General features: G+C 44.3%; 1 protein-coding gene across 15 annotated transcripts in view; it reads right to left on the reverse strand.

Moving 5' to 3' along the window:
• Window positions 1-14,124, reverse strand: part of EPB41L2 (erythrocyte membrane protein band 4.1 like 2) — a 231,221-nt gene that overhangs the window by 70,099 nt on the left and 146,998 nt on the right. The window lies entirely within an intron of this gene.

Below are 14,124 nucleotides of genomic sequence, written 5' to 3' on the forward strand. Positions count from 1 at the left end.
ACCACGCTTTGTGCCTGTAGGGCTTAATGTATTTCAAGAATGGGGCCAATAGGAGGAGGAAAGAGTTAGGCCCCTGGTACATATTAAATTGAAGGCATAATTTAGGTATCACTAGCACCACAAATAGTACCAGTGTTCACATTCAACCAATTTATAGTGCCACAAATTTGATCAACAACATATGCATGTGGAACATCTTTGTGTCTCATTTGTATGATGCCACAAATTGCATGTGTAGCATCCCTCCTGATGCTGACAAAAATCAGCTGATTGTCAGCATCAGCATAGGAACAGGGGTTATTATTGAGACTGGGACAGCCCTAGTCCCAATACCATAAATAAGGTGCAGGTTGCAAGGTTCCTTGCGAGGGAAGCCAAGGGGCTGCATGACAAATCGCTTTCAAATGCTGGGTGGCAGGAAACTGGGCTATACAGGCAGGTCCTAGATGTCTTGGGGCAATGGGACTCTGGGATGGGAAAGAGGGTCCCCAGTGCCCGGATTCCAGGACCTGGGACTTCTGAAAACTGCATATGTGGCTTGGAGGTCCTAGAGCTGTCTCAGAGCCAGGGCTAATAGTGAGCTAACTGATTGTTGGCTCTGGCCAAGACAGTCCTGGGTCTCAAACTGGTTCTGGGACTACGAGCAAACCTAGGTCTGAGACGGAGCTGTCCTCTGCCTGATCCACAGGAACAGGCTGAGAGCAGCTCCACAGTGGCACAGTTGAGATCAGAGGAATTTTATGCCCCAGCCCAACCTTGGACCTCCTGCCATTCCAGATCTGCATGGCACAAGGTACAATGTTTGCGATGGGGCATAAAACTCCTCCAATCTCAATTGTGCCATTATTTTAATGTCTGCCAAGTGCCTTAGAGATTTAACTTTCTGGGTCAGGTATTCAAGATTTTTACTTACAAGTAAAAAGTGGATGTCCTGGGGCTAGTCTGAACACTCATTTGTCTCAGGGCAAACCACCCGCCTACCTCACCTGTCATGCCTTTGTTGATATTAATGAGAAGATGATAAAAAGGAGAGAGGCTGCCCATTTACTTGCCCTGATGTCAAGGGCCTATATACATGGTTCCGACCTTGCCTATACCATGCCCCATGCCTCACAGATGGCATCTCTATCTCTCTAGTGCCCCACACTGGGATCCGCACTCCTGTGCCCTCACACCAGTGCCTCATGATAGGACTTACTCCTGTGTCCTCACACCAGGGTTCACAATCTCTGCGTCTCACATCAGGACTCATAATCCCCCACCCAGGGCTTTCATCCCCTACCTTTTTCCCAGGTTCCCTGCCTGGCTTGGGACCCTCTTGGTCCCATCAGACCCCCATACTGGGGCCTCAATCCCCTTCCCAACACTGGGCCTCAATCCCCTTAATCCCCTTGCCCAAGGAGCCTTACATCTAGCTCCCTCTTCGGCTTAGGGTCCCAACCCCCCGGAGCCTCACATCTGACTCCTTAAGGCAACTCACAATTCACAGTGAGCCTGGAAGCTGCCTTAGGTCCCTTCCTGACCTGGGCCCTGCCTCAGGACTCACTGTGATGATCCTGGGCTCTTGCTCTGACTTCGGGGTGTCCTCTCCTAGCCTTTCCCTTCCATGGGGTCACTTGCAAGGCAGTGTGGGCTGAAGCTTTCTGGTATCCTATACTCTCCCTTCACTGGGAAGGCACAGATGTGGCATTTCCTGGAGACTGCTCCACCACCGTCAGTCCCACCACACCATCCAGCCCCAGCAGGGTGTAGTTTTAGATCATGGCCCCGGACCAGGAGCCTCCATCTTTCCCACAGCTCCTACCCTGTACCTTCAAGGTGTTGTGAGCAGCAGCTTCAACCAGGTGGCATTCTTCCCCCGGCTGCTAGTAGCAAACTGCTGGCTACACTGCTCAGAGCACTGTTTTTATGCTCTCTTACATACCATCCTGAAAATATTAAAATCTTCTGAGGGGCTCTCAAAGGCACTAAACCAGCAAAGCAAAGGCCACAAAGGTGCACGTTATGACTGATCTACTTATATTCTTCCACTGCAATGCAGACCGCTCTTTGGATTATACTGCCTGTAGCTTTCCTTCAGTACTACACATCCTTCCAGTGTGTCAACCACAGTCTTTTCTTGCCCAAGCTACATTCAGTCCAACATCACTAAATGCAGTTCCATATTGTTATTTTTACCCTAGTCTAAATCCTTGAAGTATACTCAATGCACTAGCATAAATAAATAATTTACAAAGTAATTTGTTCCGTGTGTCCAGTTTCCCCCCGTCCCGAAAGGATATGGACAAGTTGGACAAAATCCAGCAGAAAGCAACGAAAATGGTTCGGGGGCTAGGGCGCATGACTTCTGAGGAGAGGCTGTGGGAACTGGGCTTATTTAGTCTGCAGACTAAAAGACAGAGGGGATTTGATAGCAGGCTTTAACTTCCTGAAGGGTGATTCCACTAAGACCACTGCTCCTTGTTCTGTAATCTTCTAGCTGTCTAGACTTCTCAATGGTGACAGATGACAGCACAAGGAACATGGTCTGAAGTTGCAGCAAGGGAGGTTTAGGCAGGATATTAGGAAAAACTCTTTCACTTGGAGGGTGGTGAAGCACTGGAACAGGTTACCAAGGGCAGTGGTGGAATTTCCATTCTTGAAGGTTTTCAAGATCTGGCTTGACAAAATGCTGGCTGGAATGATCTAGTTGGAGATGGTTCTGGTTTGAGCAGGGGTTTGGACTAAATGACCTCCTGAGGTCCCTTCCAACCCTAATTTTCTATGATTCTATGATTAACTTTTCTTTTGCACCAGTGTAGTTTGTCTACATTAGGAATGTGTTAATTACATTATCAGCTTCACTCAAAGAACCTTGTCTGCCTATGTCCTTAGACCAACACAGCTATAACCTACACCCCTTAATTACATTCATGTACTTACACACAAGTTTCCTAAACAAACCCTTAGTTTCAAAAACCAGTATCAACACCTACAAGTAGTAAAATGCATTTACAGCATAAAGAAAAAAGATTTTCCACTCCTTCATATCTTAACTTCCTGTACATAAGGACTTAGAGTATCTGACTTATGTAAGAATACCTCATTTCAATTATGGAAAAAAAATGAAACTAAGTAATTTCAGCAATGCAAAGGTTTCCCTTCCACAACAGAACAAAGACTGGAAACACTTTAATGGAATTTCAGAATAAATGCGACTTTTAAAAAAAACTGTAAGTAAAATTATTATACATTTCTATGAAATACCCTGAGTTATGGAAATAGTTAAGAATTTCTTAAATTCAAAGACTAAAAGGAAACTACTTTTATATTTGATGGCTTTTATGAATGCCTCCAAGCTACTGCAGCCTGTATAATTGTTTTAGAAAAAAGGTTTCTTTTTGAAATGCTCTCAGGAAGTCTGGTATGCTCTGCCTAAGGGCCTGGACATATGATGCATTTATGAGTGTAACTTTGCAACGCTACAAAACGAGTGCAATTACACTAGGATCTGAAACAGAGGAACAGCCATTCTAAAGGTAGATGCTTATAGCAAGCACTATTACAGAACTTTATCATTAGATGACAAAAAGCAGATAATAGCTTGTATCCCTTGACCAAATGGGTAACCTGTTGTACAGGTTAGCAGTGCACAGAATGTCCACATTGATGCAACTTACATCAGTACAGTTTTAGTCCTGATTCTTTCATGAGTAATTCACTCCCAGTTGGGCAAAGTTCCCTAATTATACAGTCTGTTTGCTCCTCTTTTTCTACAGTGTAATAAACATATCCTTTTTTCCAAGCCATAAATCACAGCTGTCATCTAGTGAGAAAAGATTTTCAGGGTGAAGTCTTCACCTTATTAAAGCTAGCTGGATTTTTTCAACCAACTTCAACAAGGCCAGGACTTCACCACTGGTGTCTCCCATCTAGGTTTTCAATTCTAGCATTAAACACCAATCACATGAAGAAATATTGCACTGGATTATATCAACAACTATGCTTTAAAAGACAAGCTTTTCAAAATTCAGTAGGTTCTCCTCTACAGATCTCCCCATATAGTCTATAACTAATGATGCAAGATTATATTTTTCAAAATGTTCTTTTAAGTACAAAGTTAACAGTATAAACCTGTTTGAAATTGTGTTTTATGTGTTTTTTTTATACATGACCGCATATATGTGCTATTTTTACAATAATATTTTGGTATTACCATTTCAAAAGAGCATGGTGCATGAGTAAACTGTTGATGTGGTGTTTGTTTATAGAGAGAAGCATCTTCTCACTTAATCTATACTGAGCGCACCTGGGGAGGAAGAACCAGCAGCAGACCTACACGCTGGGGAACTCCCTTCTCGTCAGTGCAGAGGGAGAGAAGAATCTTGGAGTCATCATTGATGCCAAAATGAACATGGGCCGACAGTGCGGGGATGCAGTCAGGAAGACCAACCGTACCTTGTCATGCATCCACAGATGCATCTCAAGCAGGTCCAAGGAGGTGATCCTCCCCCTCTATGTGACACTGGTCAGGCTGCAGTTGGAGTACTGCGTCCAGTTCTAGGTGCCGCACTTCAGGAGGGAATTGGACAGCATGGAGAGGGTCCAGAGGAGGGCCACTCACATGATCAGGGGGCAGCAGAGCAGGCCCTACGAGGAGAGGTTAAGGGACCTGAACCTGTTCAGCCTCCACAAGAGAAGGCTGAGGGGGGATCTAGTGGCCATTTACAAACTAGTCGGGGGGACCAGCAGGCACTGGAGGAGCCCGTTCCCCCGAGCACTCCCAGGAGTGACAAGAAATAACGGTCACAAGCTGGCAGAGGGTAGATTCAGGCTAGACATCAGGAGGCACTACTTCACTGTCAGGGCAACTAGGATATGGAACCAACTTCCAAGGGAAGTGGTGCTGGCTCCTACCCTGGGGGTCTTTAAAAGGAGACTAGATGAACACCTTGCCAGGGTCATTTGACCCCAGTACTCTTTCCTGCCATGGCAGGGGGTCGGACTTGATGATCTGCTCAAGTCCCTTCTGACCCTAGCAACTATGAAACTAGGATTAGAAAGTAGGAACATAGAAGGCAGGAAATGGTTTTTGTCATTTCTTTTGTACAGGCTGTTCATTTTAGTCTCTAACAAAATGTGGGGATAGTTTAAATTCAAGGAACAATTCCTTATGTGCTGTACCACAAAGTCAGATGTTCCATATAATATAAGAGACTACACATATAATACTGGAATGACCCTATAAATTAACATCTTGCATACAAGCCAAAACATTAGGTTTTTCTGTGCCTTTTATTTTGGTTGGAGTATCAAAACAGTCTATACTGAAATGGACTATTTTATTCTTGGTTAAGTGTTTCAGTACAAGAGATTTAAATATATGCATGCTACTGTGCTCCAGTAGGGACTAGCAAGAGCTGTCTGTTAACAGTAAGGATAAAAGAGGAGTCTGATAAGTCACCGCTCTGAGAATGTCAAAATATTCTCTCTCACCACAAAACACAAAAAAGATTTGTACCAATCCAGAAAAGCAGCATTTCCAGCTTTAGTACAGAACATAAGAGCACAAACTTTCTTGTGCTAATGCAAAAATCTGAGTATTAATGGAGCATTCATGAACTCCCTGTTGATTCCACTACTCTATACTCCATTTAAATTTTGAGTAAACAACTTCAATGCTTCTACAAACTCTAAAAATTAGAGATTAATATTAATTTGCTTTAATAGCTTTAAAAATTGCAATAAATGCCAATGAAGATCAGCTCATCTTAAGTTACAATATAACTCTCTCAGCTCCATAGAGCACTTACGTGGAAAAGTTAACAAGGCCCCCCACCCCTGATGATGGTACCCCTGATGTTGTATTAGGGAACAGCTCTAATTCTGCACTCTAAAGAGTGCCTGGCATTCAGATTCCACACCCTGCAGCTGCAGTCTAGCACAACAGCTGGCTCGTAAATGGGAGGCTGTGACAAGTGCACAAGAATGAGAAAAACACATCATTCAGCATTTAGCACCGACTGGGCTGGAGGTCAGAGATTTGTGGCATTTTAATCTAAGGAGGCAACAACCACAGCAGGAAAAAATGAATCAGAAAGAGCTGGTGCCAAGATGAGAAAACAATTCAATCTTAAGATTCTTAATACAGAAAGAAGGAATAGAAAAGATGACCAGCATTTAAAACCTGTAAGGCTTCCAATGCTCCAGTTTCATCTGAAACCTCTGGCTCAAAGCAGCTAGTAGTACTACTCCTTTCTTGATATATTACTTCAAAAGTGAGATGCCCATTTCCAAACAAAAAATAAAAGCAAGCTGTAACCAGGAGGCAGAAACATAATAAAAGATAGATGTTCACACCTGATCTCTTTCTTAAGCTAAAATATGGAAGAGATCTTAAAAAGCTATGTGCTATACAAAGAGGAACAAACATTTTAAGTTTATCATTTTGAAAGATACAGACACTGATTACCAAGGGGAAAACAGCAGTGAAGTCAGTGGATACCCATGTCTGTGTGCCCAGTCCTTGCCTGAATATGTTGTTACATCTTGTCCAGACATTTGGACTAAAGCTCTCATACAGCACATGCTGTGGGCAGGATGTAAGACGCGCAATAAAATTATGGGCCAGATTCAGACCACGTGGCAACAAGTCATCCTCCTCCAGAAGAAGAATGCTTGTTTTCTTATCCAGGATGCATTCTGGTACTCCCATTGGGCATACTGGGAAATATCTGGAGTAAACACAGTTCTTTCACTCTTATCTGGTGACATAATTCGAACAGCACTTTGTTCAAAGGAACTAGTGCTTCTTGATACTGTTGGGTTTAAAAAAGTGTGCTTGAATACTGGGGCTGAGAAGAGTTAACTTAGAAGAATCTCTTTTATGGTCCTGCTGGATACTGCTGAGGGTCAACAGCAGGTCAAAGCCTTTCCAGAGATTAGTCTTTGGAGGTGAATAATAGCAACTGAAGTTTTCACTCAAGAATAACACAAACAATGAATACTGCTCCTTGTGATAGAGGACTAAGATGACCCTGCTTCTGTTGGAAGAGATGCCTAAGACAGTCATGGCATAGGGCAGGGATTTTCAACTGCAGGTAAGCGTACTTGGGATGGCTTCAGGGGGTACTTGGCAGTGGGCGCTGCTGCTGGCACTTCTGCTGCCAGTGGTAGGATCCCCCCCAAATCGACTGGCCCTCAAGGGACTCCTTCCTTCTCAACTGCCCGTCAGGGGTACACTGACCCCAAAACATTGAAAACCCCTGACATAGGGGAAACCTATAGCAGAAGCCTTAGCAATGTTCTCAGAGAGAAGATAAGACAATTAGTTAGATACTTGAAATGTTTATAAAATAATGTGCAAAGTATGGAGAACAAAACAGGAAGAACTGGAGGTCCTAGTATAATTTATGGAATTATGCTGTAATTGGGATTATGAAGATGTAATGGGATACTTCACATGAGAAGATGTGGTGGGATACTTCACATGACTGGAGCATAGATATGGATGAGAATAGCTTGTTCAGGAAGGATAGGCAGGGGAAGAAAGGAGATGTTGCCCTATTTATAAAAGGCAATGTACATGTGTTCTAAGGTGCAGTACAAAATGGAAAGTAAGCCTGTTGAAAGCTTTTAGTAAAGGTAAGAGGGAAGAGCTGAAGGGGGGATGTCAGGGTGGGTGCCTGCTATAGGACACCAAACAAGTAGGAGGAGTTGGATGAGCCCTCTGTTAAACTGACAGGTACAAAGTATAGAACTTGCTTCTCATGAGAAACTTTCATTATTGAGACATCTGCTGAGAGAAAAACACAGCAGTGCACAAACAGTCCAGTAAGTTCTCGGGGTGTGTTTGGGATTACTTTTCAATACAGATGGATAACCCAGCTGGGGGGGGAGGTCTTCTCGACTTACTGCTCAAAGAGAGAAAAATTAGTTGAGAAAATGAAGGTGGAAGGTCACTTGGGTGACAGTGGCCACAAAACGACAGTATTTAAGATCCTAAGGGAAGGAAGAAAGAGCAGAAGCAGAATAAAGACACTGGATGTCAGAAAAGCAGACTTCAACAAACTTGGGGAACTGGTGAACAAGGTCTTCTGGGAGACGAGTCTAAACAGAAAAAGGAGTCCAGGACAGCTGGCTGGCCTTTAAAGGGGCCCTTTTAAAGAAGCAGGAATAAGCTATCCTGATGTGAAGGAAGAATGGGAAGTGCAACAGAAGGCCAGCCTGACAGCCACTAGAGGTGCACTGATACATTGGTCCATATCATATCAACACTGATAAAAGGAAAATTGAAATTATCAGATATCAGCTTTTTTTGGTTGATGCTGCCGATAAATGTCCCATGCACGCACAGTCGAAGCATACACATGGCCAGCCCAGTACCTTGGAGAGCAGCATCCAGCTGATAAGTCTGTGGGGGGGAAGGAGTGAGAAGAAAGAAGTGGTGGGTGGGTGTGTGGGGGCAGCAGACTGAGGCCCCTGTGGTGAGGGAAGGAGTGGGGCTGGGGCAGGGGCGGAGGCAGGCACTCTGCAGCTGGGGTGGGGCAGGTTGCAGGATGGAGCCATAAGCTGCTTGTCCAGGGAACTCGGGGGAGGGGGGGGGCAGGGGGTGAACCCTGCCACTGCATGTACCTCCAAGGAAGCCATGGGAAGCATGTGACTCCAGATCTGTACATGGGGTGAGGGTGGGTTGCCAATGCAGGCTAGAGCCAGGAGTGGCACTGGGTTCTTCTGGGTGGAGTGGGGTTTGGGCCAGCCCCACTCTCTCCCTCACTGCAAGGGTCTTGATCTGCCCTCCCCACATCCCTTCCCTCTGCCCCCTCCCCTTCCCCCAACAGACTTATTATCCAGACTCTGCTCTCCAAGCTGCTGGGCTGTGTATTGGCAGTTGGACTGGTATGGGCTGCTATCGCTCGTTACTAATTGGCCATTGGTATCAGTCCAAAATATCTTTATCACTGCACCCCTACTAGATAGCAATCTCTTCAATGAAACTCAAAAAGGAATCGTACCGAAAGTGGAAACTTGGTCATAGTGCTAGGAAAGAGAATAAGAGCATTGTATAGGCATGCAGGTAGAAAATTAGGACGGCCAAAGCACAATTTGCAATGCAACTGGCAACTGACATAAAAGGCAATAAAAAAAAGATTCTACAAGTATGCCAAAAGTAAGACATAAACCAAATAAACTATAGGTCCCTCAGATTGCAGAAGGAAATCTAGCTATGGATGATACATAGAAGGCTGAAGTTTTAATGTCTTTTTTACTTCAGTTTTCTCAAACAGGGGTAGTTACCAGATGACATGTATCATTGACAGTCGAAACAAGGAAGGAGACAAACTGCCTAGAGCAGTGGAATAACAGATTAGGGATTACTTAGAGAAGCTAGATGCTTTCAAATCAATAAAGCTGGATGGGCTGCACCTTACTTGAAGTAATTTCAGAGCCCTTGGGCTTGCTGGGTGAGGCCCCAGAAGATTGGAAGAGGGAAAATTCCATCTTTAAGAAAGGAAAGAAAGAGGATCTAGCAAATTACAGAGCAGTCTGCTTGACCTTTATACCTAGAAAGGTCATGGAGCAGGCCCTCAATCTATTACGGGCATCTAGAACAGAACAAGGTGATCAGAAACAGTTAGCATGGACTCACCAAGAGCAAGTCATGCCTGAACATGGATTTCTTTCTAGGATAAAGTGACAGACTCTGTGGATGTGATATACCTTGATTTCAGCAAGGTTTTTGACACCATCTCCCATGACATTCTCATTAACAAGGTAAAGAAATACAGACTAGGTGAAAGTACTGTAAGGCCAGTACATAACTGGCTCCACCAACAAAGAATTGGGAGGAGGTACCAAGTGAGGTTTCCAAAGCATCTGTTCTTGGTCTGTTATTGCTCAACATCTTCATTAAATTATTTGGATGATGGGACCTTTCTGACTATGAGGCTGATCAAGCATTGGAAAAGGCTACCTAGAGAAATTGTGGAATCTCCATCCTTGGAAATTTTCAAGACTAGGTTGGACAGACACTTGGCTGAGATGGTTTAGTCAGAGACAATCCTGCCTTAAGCAGGAGGCTGAACTAGATGACCTTGTGAGGTTCTTTCCAGCCTGTAACAGGGAGCCAGTGTGGCAGGCTAGCCTTGCTGAATAGGCAGGCAGCTGTGCAAAAGCCAGCTGCGCTGTAACAAGCTTGCTGTGTAGAGCTGCCACAGAGGGTGGGCTAGCCATTAAGCAAAGGAGAAACACCTGTGGGTTGCTGAGGAGCCACCTGACTGGATGAGGTGGAGCTTAGAGGCCAAAAAGCTTATAGTGTTTGGAGCAAGGAAGGCAGTCTGGCCCTGCATGCTGCAGGAAGCAGATCTGGGAGAATAGGGCTGCAGGAGACAGCCTGGCAGGCACCCAAGCTATCCATGAGAGCTCAACAGGAAGTACAGCTTGCAGGATGATATTGTCCTGAGCAAGAGTGACTTTTAGCTTGGAAGACGGTACTTGTGTTTGTGTTGCAGTTAAGTCTGATACTGGAGGATCAGCTTGCAGCTATAGGGGAGTTGTGGGGGTAGCCTAGCCTGGAGTCCCAGAGACGCAGAGGGCTGAGGGCTAGTATAGTGAAGGCTGCCTGGCCTGGGGTCGGGGACGCAGTGGGTTGAGAGAAGGCCCAGAATGCATGAGACAGGGGCCAGGGGCCCAGAGCATTCAAGTGTAAGGCATAGCCGGGGCCCAGATGCCATGTGCAGGGTAGTGGACCTGGGCTGAGGGGTGCAGCCAGAATAAAAGGGCCAAGGCTGGGAAGGCTAAGGCCCAGACAGAGGTTCAAGGTCTGAAGCTACACTGGGGCCAGGCAGCCCTGTCCAAAGGAACATGGAGTAACATCTGGAGGCCACAAATATAGCCCATAAGGCAACTGGTGCCCTGAGGCTCTGAAAGGGCCGAGGGTCACAAGTTAGTGCCCAAGAGGCAAGACTGGGCCCAGTTGGCTAAAGGGGAATACGGCTCACTCTGGTACCCTGGGGCAGTCTCCCTTAACACCATAATAACTCCATCAAGACATGACAGGCAAAGAAAAGGGAGCAGACCCTGAGGAACTACAATGGGGGTAGGAGTTGCATGGCCACCAGGGAGGGTCACGGCTGCCCCTGGGACCTGGTTCTGCTGCATGGCCCTACTTCCCTAGGATCCTATAGTGAATAGTAACTGTCAACGCACTCTCAAAGCTACAAAATTTTAGTTTCAAGGTAGATGAAGGCACAATCAGTGTCACGATCTGAATTTCATTGTGAAACAACAGCTGTAAAAATCAAACCATCAAGGTAATCAACAGCAACTACTTTGTTCCATAAGACAAAGATATAGTCTGTTTGCTCCCTAATCTTTTTATTTTACTACTTCAGCATATTAAAAATTAATGCTGGTGATCATGAAAGTGACAGATGGATTTGAAATATTGATAAGAGCCAGTATAAAAGTAAAATCAAGCAGAAACTAAATACACTTTCACAAAGCATCCTAATCACTATCTGGGGAGTTCTCTTAGTTCATAATCAGTTTGCATTGTTTCTTCCTCACATAAGTTTTATTTAATATTGGAAGTGCTGCAAAACTTTTATATACGTGGCAAAGAGCCAGCAATATATCTGGGAATGTTGTGAATGTTTAACCGTGGGGGAGGGAAGAAGAGGATCAGCACTGAGAAGAAATATGGTGAATAGATGGGATGATTGTGCTGTTTCAAACTAGCCAGAGGAAGAGATTTAAAAGCCATTTAAAAATCAGTTGCATGCAGTTTTTATTTTCTAAATTAGATAAGATGGAGAAGAGCAGAGGACAGAGCCTACTGAAATTTGGAGTATGAATAAAACTACAAGTAAGGCAGATGTTGAAAGGGCAGCAGCAGGACAGAGCTGCAAAACCCCGAAGACCATGATGAGTAGAATGTGACTTATGGCAGGAAAAAAAAGCAGCCAGAAAAAAGGTCAATGAAGTAAAAGGTGACGTGCAAGTACAAACCGTAATGCAAAAGAATCCACAGTGACATTAATAGCAGCTAGATTAGTAATTGCTCATCTCTGGACTCACAATGAAGTTGTTACTGCGTGCAAGTATCTGATTTCATACACCTCCTGGAATCCCATTACAGACTGTGGTCGCTGTACTCTCCTGTTCTAGCCAAGAGGCAACACTGTGCAGTAACCACCAAAGAATGGCAAATATTCTATACTTGCTGGTTTGTAATGCAAATGACATGCATACTCTGGAAATTACTCAACTATTTTTTAATTAAAAGTTTCAGAAGCTTTTAACAGATGAAATCTGATTGCTAGAAAATTTATGTCAACAGATATTCACAAATGGTACTGCATATACTGAAGTGGTTCTCACTTGTAATCCTTTCTAGAATAGTGGGGATCCAAGACTGTCATTGCTTTTATTAGAATTTGCAAAACAATCTACATACACTTAATCCATCTTGGTTTTGCAATGATTTGGGATTTTCTTCTTGTAGTTTTGAACACAAACTGGTGGGAGTAGAACAAACTCAAGATATCTATCTATCTATCTATCTAGAGATCTATAAAGATACAGATTTCTATATATCTCTATGTATATATATTTTACAAGCTTCATCTAGAAATTTTCACTGTGCTTTGAGAGAGATTATCAACAGCTTAATGTCAAAGAATGAAAAAACTCACATTCTAGTGTGTCAGTTAACATGACTCAATATTTTTAAACAACTCTTCGACACGACTTAATAAACATTCAAATTAACAGAAATACAAATGGAAGGCCATTTCCTCAACTGATTTTTCTGTATTTTATTAAACAACAGAAAACAGAAAAATGAAAAAGCTCTTCTTTTCCTCCTCCTCCAGTTCAGGCAAACATTCAAAATCAAATGATTTTGTTTCCCTGTATGACAGTATGGGGCCCAGCCAGTAGTCTTTATTCAGATGAGCTACTGAAATCAGCAGCAATTTTGCTACACTACTAAGCAGCATCACACTTGGCTGTGGCTCAGTTTTGACTGTACTATGCCAAGTCTTAAAAATCTCAACACAGCCCTTTGCACTAGAGGGCTGCTCCCTGGGCCATCCCAACCCTTAGGGGAGACTATTAATTAGCAATCTGTCCCCTCCCCTGCCGGGGAAAAGAGCAGGCTGTCACAGCACCCGCCACAGGAGGTTTCATCCCCAAGAGAATACTGCCCCACCCCATCCTACCAATCAGCTGACTGGGGGGGGAGGGGAAGGGGAAGGGGGCATTCACCCCTCGTGGCAACCCTCTCTGTTCCCACTACAGCTCCTGTTCCTGGCCAGGGGCTGGCCCAGAGCAGTGCAGAGAGAGGTGGTGGCATTCTGTGGCTGCAGCAAGGATTCCTGAGCTCCTTGCAGCCCCTGCACAGCTGTCTTCTTTCCCCTGTCCTGTCCCTCCTGTACTGGTTGTAGCCACCAAGCAGCTGTCTCCTGGCACCCCTCCCCTGCTGGTGCAACCAGAGGCATGCCAGGGGACTACTCTACCACCCTAACAATCATCCTGAAGCTACCTGCTCTCCTCCAGGCCAACTGGCGAGTGACTAGAGGCTATTCACCCCAGTGGCAACCCTCCTGGGGCTCCGAGAAGGCTCAACCCTTCCCAACTCCCTGACAGCTTGCTGTTGGGCAGGCTGTTGAGAAGCCAGTGCTCTATTTTCCTTGTCCACCCATCCAGTCCTATATAAACTAGTACCAGGTAACATTGAAAAAGGCCAGGGGAAGATCATAAATGATTTAGAAAAAAACATTTTCTGATTTTAAGCAAGTCTTTTAAAAATCTATACATATAAGTTGTAAATAGCTTCCACCATTTAACTAGCTGTAGTCTCATCCTTTCAAATGGTGACGATTCCCTTGAATGTGAGATTTCAAAGGAGCAAAAGGCATTATTAATCCAAACTGGAGGATTAGATCTAAGATTCCTCCTCCTGTTCCTCTTTTCCAACAATATATTATGAAAGGGATGAGAGGATAGGTATCAAAGCAACTGAAACATGAAAATAAAGCTCTGATTTAGTTGCAAGATGAAAGAAGAATGTAAGGCACAAAAAGGGAAAAAAGAAGATCCTAATTTATTGAAGATATGTCAAATTTTTGAAGATTTATAAAG

This window comes from Alligator mississippiensis, chromosome 1 (assembly GCF_030867095.1).
Source record: "Alligator mississippiensis isolate rAllMis1 chromosome 1, rAllMis1, whole genome shotgun sequence".
Taxonomy (NCBI): domain Eukaryota; kingdom Metazoa; phylum Chordata; order Crocodylia; family Alligatoridae; genus Alligator; species Alligator mississippiensis.